The sequence below is a fragment of the Lygodium microphyllum genome, chromosome 5, assembly GCF_053477565.2.
Source record: "Lygodium microphyllum isolate KBCC chromosome 5, Lygodium_microphyllum_v1.1.10, whole genome shotgun sequence".
Lineage (NCBI taxonomy): Eukaryota > Viridiplantae > Streptophyta > Polypodiopsida > Schizaeales > Lygodiaceae > Lygodium > Lygodium microphyllum.
In genome coordinates this window covers 135090945-135109609 of record NC_141139.1, presented here as the reverse complement: position 1 = coordinate 135109609, position 18665 = coordinate 135090945, and positions in this window count along the sequence as shown.

Below are 18665 nucleotides of genomic sequence, written 5' to 3'. Positions count from 1 at the left end.
ATTCATAATCTAGTTGGTTGTTGGTTACTTCTTGTGCTTTGTTTGTTGCTTACATAGTTGGAAGGATACATAGTGATTGTCGGTTGCATCTTTGTAAATAAGCTTAAAATTGAGACTAACTAGCCTTTTGATTCAAAAGGAGATGAATAGAAGGTTCAACACCATGTTGATTGCACTATTGATGAATAGGTTCAATATAATCCTTATCTTGATTTCTTGGTTTGATTTGTTTATTTGTTGTTTTACTATGTTTTGTTTAGAGTAGTGTAGTGGTCCTATGGTCCTCATTTTTTATCATATGTGAGAATAAATATTTTGACATGAATGAAATATTTACAACATCATAGGTGTATGTCCGATCTAATGCTCTCATACTAAAAAAGGGGATAGTCTTGGCCTTCAAAGCACCACTATATAGGTTTTAGACTCTTTAGTACTTGTAAAAAAAGTCACAATTATCTCTAATTATGCTTGCATCCACATTTCTCTCAACATCAATTACTTCTTATTTCTTTGAAACAAGTTATTAGTTCTCATTCTCCATATCCACTCTATCTAAGTTGCTTCCATTAGGTTCCACATTTGCAAGGATTACTCATTAAGGTGCCCATAGTCACAAAAAAGGATTAGCTTTGGCTAATGGTGGCCTCAAAGCTATCCTCACCCATGTGTGTGCATCATCAAAGCTTGCTATCCTCAAATCTTGTTCATCCTCACCCATGTGTGTGTAAGTCGCCATACAGCCTTCACCTCTTTGCTCTACCAAAAGAGGTGGCACACATGCTCGTCTTTTCTTTTGCAAAAGGTGTAAAGAGGAGACATCTACATTGACTTCTCCCTTTGTGTGCATATATCATAATATTAAGTTTTTGTAAGGGTACGGTAGTCACATAGACTTAATTCTTTTACTTCAAGTTCTATGCTTAACTTGGAAACCATTTCTTACAAAAAACATAGAACTTTTGTGAAAATGGTTATGTGTTTTCAAATTGAAATCCTTGCTCTTCTTGCATTTCCATAGTGGCTTCCAAGTTTGAGTAGCCATAGACCTCATTATATTGCCTCTATTGACTCTTAAAATTGATGAGGAGTCTATTTTCTTCCTCTCTAAAATTAGTTAAAGACATCTACTCAAATTTTTGAGTGATGTGGTCTAGTAGTAATGCTGTTGCCTCTCACTTATCCCAAATGTTGCTCCATCTACCGATCCTTTGCAAGCCACATTCTTCATCATCATTGCATCCTCCTATATCAACGTAAAGGGTGGGTCACAAGTATGTTTGAAAGTCCTAGGTCCCCACAAGCCCCCACCCATTCTACATTTTCCAAGTCTTCTTACCATACGTGACTATGGATTGTGTCACTTGGGAATACTCTATCGTAACATTCTACCCAAAGCATATGGTTTCCATCTAGTTCATGTACTTCGATGCTCCTTTTGTCATGTTCACTTTTGATAGGCATTCTCTAATGAAAGTTCTCCGTAGTTGGTTTTGATCCATACATTTGAGAGGCTTGAAGAGGAACATTTGCGAGTTCTATCGTGGAATGCCAAGTTGGTTGGTTTCGATCCATGCATTTGAGAGGCTTGAAGAGGAACATTTGCGAGTTCTATCATGGAATGCCAAGTCACATCTTCACCCCCTTTTTATAGTGATGAGAGGCTAGGAAACCTCCTTCCATCCTTTAGCATTACCCCCTTTCCATATGAAGATGCCGAATTCATTTTCCATCTTCTTCTAGAATGTACCATTGAACCCAAGTATTATTGCTAGATAACTAGCATAAACATCAGAACCATCATAAGAATTATGAATCTCCCTACAAAACTCAATGTATGTTGCTCCATTTCTTGATCTTGCCTTCTAGTTTATCTTCAAGCTACTTAGCACTTTGTTTCATTATGATTCCTAGGCCTAAGGGGCAACCAAGTAATTTGAAAACTTGGCCATGCTCAATTATCTTGAATTCAAGATTTTCCATCCATGGGCTTGGTTATCCCCAACTCAAGTGAACCATCTTAGTCTTATGGTTGAGCCTAATAGTTGGAGAATTGTTTAGACATATCTAAGAGGCTTTCTATGGAGCTCTCTTTGACTTCAATAATGCTAGAATTGTCATTTGCAAGAATTACAAAGCAAAGATACTGCAATTTCCTAGCCATATTTCTTAGTCTTATGGTTGAGCCTAATACTTTGGACAATTATTAGACATTAGCCTTATGGTTGAGTCTGATAGTTTGGAGAATAATGAACCATCTTAGTCTTATGGTTAAGCCTAATAGTTTGGAGAATTGTTTAGACATATCTAAGAGGCTATTTGTGAAGCTCTCCTAGACTTCAATAATGTTGGAATTGACATTTGCAAGAATTACAAGGTAAATATGCATTCTTGGCTAAGTGGCAATCCTTTGATCATCTATGACTGTGATTTCCTAGCCATATTTCTAACAAGGGAACAACAATTAAGGCAAACAATAATGGGGTAAGGGGACACCCTTTTCTCACAAACCTTTTTATGAAAGAGGTTTTGGTGCACATACCATTAACATAAATAATAGTAGTGGAGTTTGATGTGATATCTTTGTGCCGCTTGTGTAAGAATGGGGGCTTATGATAAAGGTAAAACCTTAGTTCTCCTCTATATATACATATACACATATTGTCATTGGCTATAACCTCTGTTTTCATCTAATATCTAATCACATCAATGGACTAGTCCTTGCCATCCATGATATCACCAATGAGGAGGCGAACTCATGGAATGAGCATGAAATCATTGTAGCCTCGTCCAACTCGAGGAGAGAGAAAGGAGCATGGACATGCCAAGTGAAAGTGAAAGGCAACATTAAAAGCAATGAAAGGTATGGTAAGTCTATATGAAAGTATGAATGTAAGCATATGCTAAGGTAATATATTAGCATTAGTGTAAGACAATGAAAGGTATGTTAAGGTTATATAATAGCATTAATGTTTTACACTCTTTTATCAGCACACATTTTGCACATCAACACAAAGAGAGAGAGAGAGAGAGAGAGAGAGAGAGAGAGAGAGAGAGAGAGAGAGAGAGAGAGAGAGAGAGAGAGAGAGAGAGAGAGAGAGAGAGAGAGAGAGAGAGAGAGAGAGAGAGAGAGAGAGAGAGAGAGAGAGAGAAGGGAGAGAAAGAGAAAGTGAGATGAGGCTAGAGAGGGAATAAGGAGGAGATCGAAGGCAAGCAAAACTCAAGATTTCAAAGGGAGACTGACATCCATCACCCTCTTGCCATTGTCAACCTCATTAGACATCCATCCTTTTATCCCTCCAAATCTCTCCATTTCCACTTACATCACAATTTCTATTTGATTAAACTACTCTACTCCTTGATACCTCAAGTGTTTACTCTCTAAGGATTATTGGAAAACACATACCCCTTCCGCCTATTACTTTTAATTTGTCATGCAAATCATCATACAGAGAGCTATTCTTTCCCTAGGCAAGGATATCCTCCCTTGTCATATTGAAACCCTACACAACTTATTTCCTATCCAAGAAACGCTCCCTTGTCTTGCCCTATTTTGAGCATAGGGACGTGCAAGCTTATCAAAACCATCAAAGAACCAAAGGAAGTGGGATGATTGACACATTCATAGAGTTTATGCATTTGAGATGGCCCCAAGAAATAGCATGTGCAAGTGACATCCCTATTGTACTAAGTCAACCTTAATGTGCCCTCCTTTATGCTTAGATGTACTTTTGATATGTTACATAATAATTGTTATTAATTTAGAGTGGATGGCAATGCATGTAAAGGAACTTCTCAAGTTCAAGCATCTTATGATGTTTCATGACTTCGATAGGTGGATCCTAAAGTTGGTATTCGAAGAGGGAATTTTTGAAAGGGGTATCCCCTCTTGTGATGGGGTTTAATCCAAGCATTGCATGGTGATTATATGTTAGTTAAATTAAATCTCATACCAATAATGATAGTTCGTATACTAGACAAGGAAAGAAATGGTAGACAAAGTTTTACAATAGCAAGATTATTAGAATCCCTTATTTGGCTTATGTTCAAAGGAAGGTTAGGTATTGAATGTTGTCCAATAGAATATTAAGCTAAATCTAGGTTGGGTCCCTATCAACCCCTTCTAGGAAGGCAAGACAAAAGTGATGTGCAAAAAGAAAGGCAAAATTTTAGAATAAAAAGAGAAGCAACAAACTACAGTGTCTCCCAAGTAGTTGTAAAATTTTAGCAAAAATCTATTTTTCAAAGAGAGCTAGAATCACTCCCATACAAATTGTAACAATATTCTGAGTGAGGCATGAGCATAAAAATCTCAGTTCAGTAAGTTGAAGAAGATTTATACAAACCAAAGAGTGTATATGAAGTAAGAGAAGACTAATTTAAGCTAATGAGATGGGGGGGTACCCAAAAATCAAGGCATGTATAAAAGTTAAAAAAAAGAAGGATAAGCTCATTCTTGCGGCATGCAATCTTATGGAGCTCTCTTCTTGCTTCTTGCTTGCATCTTCCTTATGTGAGAGAGGGAGAATGTGAGGTAGAGTGAGGGACTGTTGTGGGGGAAGCTCTTGCTCCTCCTCCTCCTCCTCCTCCTCCTCCTCCTCCTCCTCGTCTTCTTCTTCTTCTTCTTCTTCTTCTTCTTACTACAACAAGCGCATACGGCAATCAAGACTATGGAGATGGAGCTTGCTTGAGGCGTATCACTTTAATTATGGAGCCAGCAATGAACCTTTGTGGATAGACTACAATGAGAAGTAAATCAGTGAGTTCAGTATGTTTGTTTTGGGAGCATGCAATGGTTATGCGAGAGGAATCCATAGTTGTGTGGCTCTAAGCGCTTGAAACAATAAACATTCTATCAAGTTTGGCATTTGTAGATTGTGAAGTGATGGCATCTTGGTTCTATTTTTGGGACCTAATAGAATTGAAAACTAGGTGCATGCTTTCTACGTCAAGTGGCAATATGGGAGCTTGCACTCCAAAACACCGCATACATTAGCTTAGGATAGGCAAGTTGAGAGACAATTGAGTCGTCATTTGTGTGTGATGGATTTTAGTTTGGTATTATGGGTAGTTTGATTTTTATCTAGGAAGGTAAAATCACAAGGTACTAAGGTTCTAAGGCTTAGAAATTAATAAAATATGGAACTTTTCAATTTTTGTAAACCCACAGAGAGAAAACTAAAAGTAGGGGGTTTGTTAAGCAAGGGGCTTGAGAATAATCTTTGAGAGGCAAAGCATTTGTGTTTGCTTTTGGCTTTTGTATTAGGCTATTCTGTTTGTGCTCACATTGCAAAGGAGAGTGAGGGAGATGGAAATAATTGGATCGCAATACGAATCCACTTTACCCCATATTTGACAAGGCACATAATAGTAGATTTTCAATTTGCAAATCGACCACCTCCCCTTAGAAGTCAACAATCCAAGGAGCCACACGACTTTTCCTCTCCTCATGGCAAAATCAGCCATTCGTTGAGTACCAACTCCATAAGGCCATTAGTGTCATCACAAAATTGGCCTTTTAGGCCTATAACTTGGCCACATTAATCATTGAGGTTGGCCAATAGGCCTCAACCCTTGCAATTGGCAACCTTGGCTACATAAATGCCATAAGGCTTAACATAAGAAATTCACCCATTTCATTTGCCTTGGTCAACACCTAGGCCATTATTCCTCACCATACTTGATTTGGTTGATCTTTATCCTTAAAGGCTTTAGCTAATTCCTAGCATTAAAGGCCAAATATGTTATGATGATGTAGTTTTGACCAAAAAGCCCAAGACCAAAGCCTAATTATCCATGGTATTATGCTCATTAGCCTAAAGGTTGACTCCCATCGATTTAGGCCACAAGGCACACAAGGCCTTAATATGGCTTGAATTCAGCCATAAGGCCTACATAGCCTTAATTTGGCCTAAGCTATTGATTTCAAATCTTATATAAGGAACAAGGCTTTAATTTGGAGCTAATGGCCTTGCTATTGGGGGTAAAGGCGCCTTTACCTAGCTGCCCATGTATTACTACATTGACAGTACCCGCACAACTATACATTGTAAGTGGTAGGTGCCCATCATTGTCACTTCATTCTTTATTCTTTCAGTGACTTTTGAATAAAGGGAAGGCGGTCTCACTCCCGAAATGGCCTCAAATAAAAAAAACAGGGTCACTAAGGGCTAAAGCCCTTACCCATAGCATATACTGCCCTCTTGCTACACCGCGAAGGGCGTCTCAATCTGAGACAATGCACTCTTGCACTTTCCGACTGCGCTACTGCAGAGACTTGCTCCCAAAACAGAAAAATGAAAGCAACACTGGTCTTCTTACCAGAACACCGCAAACTTGGCTTGCTTTCTTGAGCTTCTTACCACGAACAAGGCTCTGATACCATGTCAAGATTGTGGGAGAGAAGGAAGGAGTCTCACTTGTAGCTTTCTTGCTTGCACAATGGGGGAATACACACAAGGGTGGAGGCTGAAAACAGTTTTCCTCTTCTTAGATATGTAAGCCAAAAAGAACTCTAGTACATAGAAATAGAAGAACCCTATATATGGGTCTCAAACCAAACTCAACTAACTAAGGTGGCATACTAACTGAGCCCGACCTAGAGTAGATAAGGATAGCTGTCATCTATCTATTATTCATGGGCGGTGTACCAACCGCATCTATAGCTAAAAGTCGGTGACATAAATGCACAACGGTCACCTTGGCATATCACGAGTGGAGCTCGATATCTCAACATATTTAGCATTGGTTGACTCTCTAATCTATTGGATTTTCTCACCTCTTGAACACTGGAGGGGAGCTACGGAGCTCTACCCCGAGACCTACGGACCGCTTATTGATTAAGCGTTTCACATAGCTAGCACGCAATGGCTACCTTACGGGTGTAGTGAGCTTATCTCCATGCCGATTGAGTTACCTCCTCTCCTGCGCACTCCAGTAGCTCCATGATCCAAGTGCAAGCTTCAAGCAAGCTCCATCCTCAAGCTCCAAGCTCCAAGCTCCATAGCTGCGAGCAAGAGAAGAGAAGAGAAGAGAAGAGAAGAAGAGAGGAGAAGATGGAGAGCTTCTCCTCCCTGATCCCTCACCCTCACATACTCACTCCCTCACATTCTCATACTCCCTCTCTCAAGCAAGCAAGAAGAAGAAGAAGAAGAGGAGAGCCACTTTTGGCCACACACAAGAATGAGCTTCTCATTCACTTTTCAACTTTATATACAAAACCTTAAATCCCTTTTGGGCGGTCACCCCCTTATCCCCTTTTTTACATGGCCGGCCGTGGCCTAGGCCCTTTTTCCCATTGTCCTTCTATCTTTCTAGCTTCCTTTCCACCGCCCGTCTACATTTACATATTGCACGGGTGAGAGCCCGGTGCTCCTTAAATTAAATCACGATGTGCTTGCGCTCTTTTACAAAAGTATTGACTTGCGCTTTTCCTTGTGCGTCTTTCTTCCTTATTTGGGACTTTTTTGCTCTTCTTGTGTTTCTAGATTTTCCTTTGCACCTTTGTCTTCCATTTCACTTTTCCTTGGCCTTTTTCTTCTGCTTTAGGTTTTCCACATTTTCCACCTTGTTCGTTTGACGGTTAACATTACCCCCTCCTAGATGAGTGCTAGTCCCATGGTACTCACCGTCGTAGGTAGCAGGCTTCGGCATGCACTGAAGACGTGGGTGGAAGGGACATTGGTGGTTGCCGTGGAGGAGTGTTGGTGGTGGTGTGGAGGAAGGTTGTTGGGGGCATGTTGGTGGCCTAAGTGGCTAGTGGTAGGGTTGTTGGAGTTGGTGGTAGGGCTATTCTTTGTTGGGGATTGCACTGATGGCCAGCACGTGTTGTTTTGTTGGGGATTCTGCACATGACGATTCTTGGTGGGCTTGCAGGATGATAAAGGATAAGAGTTTAGAATTGGGTGTTGATGAAGAGCGAACGACACTTCCATTGGAGTCTTCAATACCTACAATTGAAAACCTCTCATAGGTGGTCTCTCCCTAGGGGTAGTGCTAGTCTTCTCTATCGTACACAAGACATGGTTCAATTAGTTTGGGAGACAGGTCGAACTCTAAGCAAGCTGAGAGTATTGTCATGCACTTGAGGACCCAAACTGTGTATATATTTTGGTACAGATATTATGTGAGTGCTCGTGCATACTTAGATATTATGTAGTTAGAAGACTGCGAGCTAGTTTCTCGTAACAATGTGTGGATAAAGCAAAGTTGTCCATGTTGAGAAGAAGTACATGTGAAGGTGTATGAGACATCCTTTGCATTGTGACTGCACGACATAGCATAATTGAACATAGGGACACTGCACTTTCAGTAGAGCTGGGAGTTACTGGACTTGCTTAATGAGGACGCTGTACTTTTCATGGCCATTCGTGCGGTGCTTACCACAATTGAATGCAATGGTATTAAGGCAGAGTGCAAGAGGGAATCATGAGAATGGGTCAGGGTGACAGGTCTAACCATAGGTGAGACAAGCTCCCTAGGTATGTCGTGCCCTTGATGTGTCGTGAACAATTGTGGGTGATGCTAAATGGCTAGGGGACTAGGGACGGAGCCAGCCGACCACGGTCACTGGACGTACCTAATTTGAGGACCCCTAGGTGCTGTGCTGTGATCGTGGGTGATTCGTATGATTTCGTTCTTTTCTTTTCTTTTCTTTTTTCTTTTTTTCTTTTTCTTTCTTTTTTCTTGTTCTTTTTTTTCTTTATTTTTTTCTTTTTTCTCCCTTTTTTTGTTTTGTTTTGTTTTTTTTGGACTCGCCTGAGTACAACCATTGCAATATGTTGAGGCTATCAATCTTTCAATGGGTTGGGAAATGTCAAGCTTCGAAGGCTCAGGAGATGGATATTACAGTGATGACTGTGCCCTAGCCTCGTTGTTAGAGAAGCAGTCGTTGAGATGGGGAGATACACTTGAGATATTGCAACCCTCTTTGGAACGTGCGATGATGGTACAATTGGGGTAACAACTGCCGTGAGTGCCCGGTGCAGAGTGTAACCCAGAAAGAGAAAGTGGATAAGATCATGCTTTGGGCCATGCGATGTGGGCACTCACACGGGTGATTTTTGCTTTCGGCAGCGTGGCTTTGTCGTGGCTCTTTGTGGGGTCGATGGTCTTGCGGTGACTTGGGCATTGAACACTTTCGCATGAAGACCTACATCATCCTACATCCACTTGTCACTTCATGAGAGTACATGCACGGCATATGCCACAACTATAATAAACCAGTGCAATGCAAGGAGGCATCACTAATCTGATTTCCATGGTGTTGGCTTAGATACTTATCACCTGCGCTTGATTAGCTTTTTCTTTTGCTAAAGACGTGAAATATATTAAACGCAAATATGAAAAGTTTGTACAATCGGAAAACATGTCAGCACTTAACTAGTTAAAGACAAAAAGTCATGGCCAGGTAGCATTTGATAAGCCTTTTATACAACATGGGGCTACTCTATTTGTACAAGGCGGGGCAATTCTGGGTGGTCAGACGACTAAGGCTATGCTGGTGAGGGGCTCCTGTGAGGCTGGGTGGGGAAAATGTCGGCCGGGACCTGAATGGTGTAGTCCCTGGCCTCAACTGTTTCCAGAATGCTTTTAAACAATGCGTCAAATTCCTGCTTATCTCGAGTTGCCCTCTCCTCTTTTGAGCATTTGGTGCCCGAGCGTCTGGTGGGAGCTTGCACGACCAGTGTTGCCATGCACCATGTGCTCCCTTGAGCTTCTATTTCCCTTGCCTTGGGATTTTTTGGCCTACGTCCAGGGCGGTATTGCTTGGGGCCTCATTTCTTTGCATACCTTTTAAGGGTAGGTACGTAGCATGCTGGCAGAGGAGCTTGTGCTACATGCTCCCTTCGACGGAATAGTGTCCTTGCAAGCCAGCTGCACTGGGTGCTCCATGTCGGCTATCGTAGGGGGACTTGCAATATGCGAACCAAGGATTAGGCCTTGAGGCAGGATAAAAATTGTTCGCATGGAAGGGATTATACAGTGGATTATCAAGTGCACATGACGAGAAGGGGAGAGGTAAGGCATGCAGTGTTTGTTGTAGAGGAATGGCCCCCATAATGATGCTCATTTGGCCTCTAGCCATTAGCAGATCTTGGCTCATGCTAAGTTGCGTGGACTGGTTGTCATGGAGTGGGGCAGGGCTCATCTTCGGAAGGATAGACCGGAAAGGGGGAAAGGTGTATAGAAAGGGGTGGTACCCTGTCTACACCATCAGAGATGTTGGTCAGGGCTTCCTATGGTGGTAATGAGGGTTGCATGCCCTCCACCTGGAGGTGGGAACGGTCACACAACTTCTAAATGTGTGGTGAGAGGAGGACCTGAGGAGCTTAGCCTATTGAACCCAACTTTTCTCCTTGCACTTGACTATCATTGCTTGTGTGTGTTGATATTGTCTATACAAGGTCACAAGAGTCATTGTTTATTTATATACATATCTATGAATCCATGTCACTTCACGAGGATAAAAGCCAATTGTAGAACTCCGGATTGTACTGGAGTGTGGCACACGCATCTAGTACTCGTGGCAGCTTACTCAATACCGATAGATATTTTGCAACATCGAGGAGCATGGAACCTTGTCCGAGTCTACTAGCAACATGTAACTCCTCCTCAGTGAGAACCTTATCAAACAGAGAGTCCTCTTAGTTAGTTTCAACTAAGTCTGTACCCCGAAAGTCAGTCAGCACTCGAAAGGAAGTTGGTGCCACATAGGTTGGGTCTCTTTGAGACTGCCATTTGGCCAATCGCTCCTCTGAGACTGTCATGATCTAGGCTCCTACTTCAGCCATTGCAACACAGTTTTCACACCAACGTTGTTCAAATTGACTTAGACCCTCTGATTGTCGCTTTAGTTGCTCTATTTCTAAGAGATTTGGTTGGTAGAGCACATCATTGAATGTTATAGTTAAGCGTAGTTCGTCGGCTTCCTCGTCAGAGGTGAGTCGCATGCGTTCATACAGGAGCCTGTTATAGTGCTCGTCAAGATGTTCTTGCTCTTCCAAGGATAAGGGAAATGGCAAGTATTCTTCAAGCTGCTCTTTAGGGAATGCGCCCATGTCTACCAGGACATAGACATGTGGGAACACTTTGAGCTTAGCATCCAACTCAGTTAAGCATTCTGCGACACTTCTATGTTCAACGAGGGCTTGCTCGGTTGCTATCTCATGCAAGGTTCTAGGAGTTTGCCTAGGCTTTAGCATAGCTGGGGGCTCAGGCCTAGATGAGCAAGATTGGTCAACTCTAGGATTGCTTATGCTCTTCGGGTTTCCATGTTTCTCCTGAGGCTTTGTTATTGCGTCATGGTTCTCCTTGGATGTGACTGGTATAAATTTGTCACCTTGTTGTGACAGTGTTGTATCCACTCTTGATTGGTCAATGCAAGTTCTGTTGTCGGTGGATTGAGTGTTGCAAGCAACCGTTGATGGTAACGACTGCTTTGATTTTTCAGAGCACATAGATGTGTCTGAGGTTTAACCGCTATTAGGAGAGGCATCAATGGGGTCATTGGTGGATGGACTCGATGCTTTATTTCTCAGCTCTCCAGCGCTCTTGGTGTCAATGTTCTTGGGGTCCACAACCACCTGTAACTACTATTGTTTTCGCTGTTTTTTCCTCTTTTTCTTGGTCAGTGAAGGTGTATCTCTCAACGATTCAGGACCTTGGACTAGGTCAGCCGTTGATGTGCTTGGTTAGGCCTCAACATTCTCTTTCTCTAGTGTATCCTTATGGGACATATCCGTGGCTTGCTGAATAGCCTCGCTAGGTTGTGAGGGTACAACCACCTCCCTTTTCGGAGAGTCTAGCTCTTCCTTTCTGTTTAATGTTGAGAAATAGACAAATGATGTATGCTCCAAGAGGAGCTGTCCTGAATCCCATATGCACAGTGAGGAGAGTGGAACAACTCAAAGCCTATAAAGCATTGTACTTGACTATGAAATGAACACAATATCATGATGCTTTGTACTTTCAGTTAAGTGTCTGTCAGTGTCAATTCTACATAAGATTGTGTTTATGAGTCCAAGCTAATCTATCTTGGAACCTAATTCACTTGTGTAATAGTTTATCTCTACTTGTCCATGTAATTATGAACTTGGTTTACATCTTTGATCCACCATAGCTTGTGTCATGTCCTAGATCCACATCGTTTAACATGGTATCAGAGCCCAGTTGGGCATGGCACATCTCATACTTTGAATCTATAGTCTCCCTTCACCTCTGGTGATCTCTAACCAGCCCACATTCAGCTCATATCTTCAGTTTCAACTTCAAATCTCAGTTGGACCTTGTGGCAGCCATAGCTAGATTGCACCTACCCACCTTGGAGCTCTTGGATCTCTCTCTACGGGCCATATCTTCAGGTGATTCCTTCTGGAGGTATCTTCCCTTTCTCAAGACGCTTCATCTTAGCACTTCAATTGACGACATTACTACTTCCTAGCTCCAGTATTACACAAATCGAAACGTGTTGTCCTGTCTGCGCTTGTCCACGGTCGTACTGCTGACGCCAATCGTACAGTTCGCAATCGACCCTGTGAGCATAGGGCTTTTGAAGCTCACTATGCAAGCCTACTCTCCATGCAATATCTTGGGCAATGGTCAACTCGTTGAGTTGCACGAACTGAAAGAACAGTCGGCTGTCTGAAACCCTAGAGGAAGCCATATCCAGAAATTTGGAAAGCTTGGCAACCTTGTTCCTTTTCTCATTACCATCATCAACAGTGATTTTAATCACTGAGGAATACTCTCTCAAGATCATTACTAGTATGGAAGTGTCCAAGGAAGCTCAGAAGCCATCCACGAAGTTCCTGAGAGAAAGCAAATCAAGTACCGTCTAGTATCCATTAACACTCAACTAGTGTCAATTTGACACTGATTCTCTTGTGTCTCTTGACACATTAAAATACAATCTTTTGTTGGTTAACTGAAGTTTAACAACATGGCAGAGATTGAGCAAATAGCTAAATTCAACGGTGAAGGATTTCATGCGTGGAAGGAAAAGACCATGTATCACCTGATGCGAAAGGACTTATGGGACTTGTTTGAAGATGATGCAGATAACAAGAAGGAAGATGATGAAGACGGGTTTGTTGAAGAAGACCAGTTCAAATCCAAAGAATGGAAGAAGATGAATAATAAGGCACTAGGCATCATTGCCTGGGGATTAAGTGATGATGTGTTACATCGTATATCTGGCATTAGAAATGCTAGAACCACCTGGGAGGAACTTGATAAAATGTTTGGTACTCAAGCAAAGAATTCAAAGGTCAAACTTCTCATGCAATTTTATAAACTGGATATCAAAGACAGTGCTTCTATGACCATACACATTAATAATTTTAAGAGTTTAAAAACTCAGCTTGCATCTCTTAAAAAGAATATTGAGGAAGATGAAGCAATAGCCATACTGCTTGCAAGTGTAAACAAGGATCCATATGAAAATCTTGTGTCCACTTTGAGTATTGTTCCAAGCCTCACACTTAAAGATATTGAGCACTCACTACTCGATGAAGAAGGCAAAGTAAAAAACAAGAATGCAAAAGACAATGTCTCATCATCTAGGGACAATCTTTTGTACACCAAAGGAGCTACTGGACCTAAAGGAAGAGGTCGAGGATTCATCAACAACAACAACAAGGATCGGATTACATGTCACTATTGTGGTAAGACTGGCCATGTAGCCAGTGAATGTTTCCATAAGAAAAGAGCCCAAAAATTGCAAAGTGATCATCACCAGAACCAATTCATGGAAGAAGAAGAAGAAGAATATGCTTCCGCTACCATCAACAACTCTGACAGATTGTTTTGAAGAACTTTCATTGTATCTTTCATATGTTTTTCCCATAGTGGATCTTTCTTTTCCTTAGTGGATTTGATTTATAAAACCCTTGCCAAGATGTAAAGTCTCAAGCTGCCTATGAGCTAGTCTTCCGGGCCATGTTATCATGTAGGGGGGGGGGGGGGAAAGCCAGCAAGTGTAGGGACTCATCATTTGAGGGGGGGTGTTGAGAAATAGACAAATGATGTATGCTCCAAGAGGAGCTGTCCTGAATCCCATATGCACAGTGAGGAGAGTGGAACAACTCAAAGCCTATAAAGCATTGTACTTGACTATGAAATGAACACAATATCATGATGCTTTGTACTTTCAGTTAAGTGTCTGTCAGTGTCAATTGTACACAAGATTGTGTTTATGAGTCCAAGCTAATCTATCTTGGAACCTAATTCACTTGTGTAATAGTTTATCTCCACTTGTCCATGTAATTATGAACTTGGTTTACATCTTTGATCCACCATAGCTTGTGTCATGTCCTAGATCCACATCGTTTAACATTTAACTCCTCCAGCCTAGACTTTAGGCGCTTTGGAAGTGCTAGAGTTGTCAATGAAGTTGGTTGCGACACCTCCTCCACAGGTGAACTACTAAGGACACATTCCACAAGGGGCATTGTCACGGCCAAGGGCTGTGACTGTTGTGATCCCTGATTGGAAGTAGTAGCAGCTAGTTCAATGGACTTGCTATTATTGATGGATTGCGGTGTCAAGTCCTTAGGTTGATTGGAAGTGATCGTGTCTTTTGTTGCCCATAGAGCATTCACTTGCATAGATCGAGTATCAGTTGAGCTAGCCACGATGGATTGCACAGACATATCCTTAGGTTGAGAGCTAAGGGTGGTGTCGTATCCTGCCTCTTGGACATTTGGAAGCTTTGATGTAGGTAGAGATTGGGATTGAGTAGCCGCACTTGACAACTGCTATGCTTCTTGTGTCCATTTAGGGGAAGAGGGTGTAGGAGACTTGAGACTCCTAAGTGGCTTTGACACAAGCTGGGAGATTTGCTCGTGGGGCTGTTAGATGATTTTGCTATTTGCTTTGTTGAACATTTAATCTTTCCATGAGCAATGTTGTGCCTATGATGCCTGCTATCCTCTTAGGGAATCAAAGGCTCCTTGGGCACTAGTGGCTTTTGCGTATCCTCAATGATTACATCTGATATTTGCTTGTCAAGCACGCTAGGCTGAGGATCTACCCTCCGATTGGTCCCGTTTGGCTTCTTGATTTCGACCATGAGGGGCTCGGTCACTCCACTGTTGTTGACTCGAGACTTGGTTTTTCATTTAGCATTGTCTCTTGACCTTCTTGTTTCACACATGGCCTCACTCACTAGTTCTCGTTGCTCGACCTGTGCTTGTATCAACTCTTCCAACAAGTCCTTGCTCTCGTTAGTAGGCTTGACTGTTATGTCAGCACCCTCCTTGCCTTTCCCTCGAGGTTTGATGAGGTCACCCTTGCTAAAGGTTGTGACTATCCTCACATGCGGTAGTATCAGGTGTATCCTCTGTGCTACATAGTCGGCCTCACACTTGATTGCCCTTTTGAAGGGTCTTCCTAGGAGGGTTTCCTTCGCGTAATTAGCACTATTTGAAGGAACATGAAATAGGATAGGCAAGCTTTCAGTTTCAATTGTCGCAAGGATTTTGCATGCTTGTGGGTGTCCCCCGTAAGGGCTAAGAGTTGCATTAGTCGGTGTGAGCTCTGTTTGGCCTAGTAGGGTCCATGATTCATAGGTCAAGATATTAAAATCAGCTCCTTCATCAATCAGAGCATCGATAATATGCTCTCTTTTCGCGGTGAGTTTGACCCTAAGATAAGTAGATGGTACTATGTCTTCGTCTTCCGGATCTTGGCTTGTAAATTTAAGCCTTCTGACAAATGCCCTTGAGTCCCCAACTGCACGATCAGATGTGGATTTTCCACTGATGTCTTGGATCGTCAGTGCAGTGCTATTCAAGGAGCATTTATCGTGAGGACTGTCATATCTAGTCATTCTCGCTGTTGTAGCTTGATGTTATTGCTTTTCGCTTTGATTAACTGCAGTCCGAATGTAACATGTATGTGTTTTTGCAGTGTAGCCTTTTTGTCCTTGTTGGCTAGATTGGCCCATTGATATTCTAGGGTCTTTGTTTCTCTCTATTCGGGTATGGGCTTTTGGTTGCTCTTTTGCAAGTGAGAATCCATACTCGCGTAGAGCCATTACTACACTAGGGTCCAATTTGGAGGACCTATCACGATGCGCGTTTTCTCTCCAACCTACTTGGGGGAGGTGCGGAGGGGGGAGAGCCCCCTTTGCGGGGGTTCGGGGGGGACAGTCCCCCCCCCCCCCCCCCCCCCCGGCCCGCAGGGCCGTTACGGTAAATGCCATACGTGAATTGAAAGACCGTTTATAGCCAAATTTTGAACTACTTGCTCTAAATTTCAGCTCAGTGATCGATCTATGATATGGTTTAAGCTCTATATGGTCTCTCGGTCAGTTTCAAGGTCTCACACTCTACAGGGTGGTTCGATTGTGAAAATCGGACAGGGTGGTCCAATTGTGGGACTCGGACAGGGTGGTCTGATTGTGGGAATCGGACAGGGTGGTCAAAATTTACTTTGGTCCGATTTCCCTAGTCGGACAGGGGAGGTCCGACTACTGTGATGGGTCGAGTGGTCCAAATTCGAGAGTAGGACACGTGGTCCGATTTTAACACTGGGTCCGATTATAGCAGTCGGATGGGGGTGGTCCGATTTTCGAAGTGATTCGATTCTGGGAGTCGGATCGGAAAAGTGGTTCGATTTTCGGAGTCGAAAGGTCCCACTCCAGAAATTGGGTAGTCCTATTCTGGGACTCGAAAGAATTGGTCCGACGACGCGGACGACGGCCCGCAGGTTGCACGCGATGCCTCAAGGTCAATGCCTACTCCACGGAATCGTGCAGTGCCTTCCAAATAGGTGCAAAGCAATAGAGGGAATTGCCTAGCATACCTTGAAGCGATGTGGCGCTCGAATCGATCAGCACTTCACGATCTCCCCGCAACTCTCTCTCTCTTGCTCTCTCCTTGGCTCTCAAGCTCACTCTCTTCTCAGAAGGCAGAATGTCAAATGTGGTGTCCCCTGGTTCTCTTGGCCTCTTATTGCCCCATCCCAGCCTGCTATAAACTCAGAAATTAATCCCGCACACTCTTCCAGCCAAAAGTCTGAATCTGTGTCCCTATTTTCCTATCTCCAACAGCAGCAAAACCCTTATGTTTTCCTTCTTTTTCCTATCCTAAACTTAACCTAATGCAACAGAAATCAAAAACAGAGATGGAGATGAATGGTCCTACTCTAATATTCAACAACAAATCAAAATACTTATTTGCTCTAAGGATCAAAACCTCCTAAATCTCCTAACTATCTCAAGCACTGGTTCAGGCTGCAAACCTTACTTCTATGCTCGATTCGATGCATGCGACGCTCAAGGCTTGATTCTGTCGGTCCCAACAACGGAACCAAAATGGAGGGGAGCTGCGGAGCTCCACCCTGAGACCTACAGACCGCTTATTGATCAAGCATTTCAAGCCGAGCGGCCATGGCTACCTCTCACATAGCCGACGCGCAATGCATACCTTACGGGTGGAGTGAGCTTACCTCCATGCCGATCAAGTTACCTCCTCTCCCACGCACTCTGGTAGCTCCACGATCCAAGTGCAAGCTTCAAGAAAGCTCCATGCTCCAAGCTCCATAGCCGTGAGCAAGAGAAGAGAAGAGAAGAGAAGAGAAGAGAAGAAGAGAGGAGAAGATGGAGAGCTTCTCCTCCCCAGTCCCTCACCCTCACACACTCACTCCCTCACACTCCCTCTCTCAAGCATAAGCTCAAGCAAGCAAGAAGAAGAAGAAGAAGAAGAAGAAGAAGAGAGCCACTTTTGGCCACACACAAGAATGAGCTTCTCATTCACTTTTCAACTTTATATACAAAACCCTAAATCCCTTTTGGGCGGTCATCCCCTTATCCCCTTTTTTACATGGCCGGCCGTAGCCTAGGCCCTTTTTCCCATTGTCCTTCTATCTCCCTAGCTTCCTTTCCACTGCCCGTCTACATTTACAAATTGCATGGGTGAGAGCCCGGCGCTCCTTAAATTAAATCACGATGCACTTGCACTCTTTTACAAAAGTATTGACTTGCGCTTTTTCTGTGCGTCTTTCTCTCTTATTTGGGAATTTTCTGCGCTTCTTGTGTTTCTAGATTTTTCTTGTGCACCTTTGTCTTCCATTTCACTTTTCCTTGGCCTTTTTCTTCTGCTTTAGCTTTTCCAGATTTTCCACCTTGTTCATTTGACGGTTAACAAACACAATTCTCACCCTCACCACATATGAGGGTCATAGCCATGCGATATGAAGGCCCTCCACTATTGAGATGGGGATCTCTTGCTTGGTGCTAACCCATACGGGGCTCACCGAACAAAAGGGTCACCACCAACAAGCAATATGGTATTCTCCACCCTTGGAAGGGACCTTTCTCGCTTCATAGTGACCCATTATGGGTTTAAACCACACGAGAGTCATGATCGAGTAACAAGCTCTTAGGAATCGAAAACAATGACATTGACCATATGTGCCAGTATGGCAGACTGCATGAAGTCCTAGGTAAATGTGAAAAAACACAAACAAACAAAGTGAATCCCAAACAAATTAATACCATGGAATCTCACCTTAAGGTTTCGTCGAGGATTTGAATTCATCATTAAACCGGACTGACGTATTCTCAGACTACTCCATGGAGAAGCTCTCCTTGCTTGCACCAGTGGTTGGGGTCCACGTTGCCTCTGTCATAGGGACCACAATGTCTTGTTGATATTGCAAGG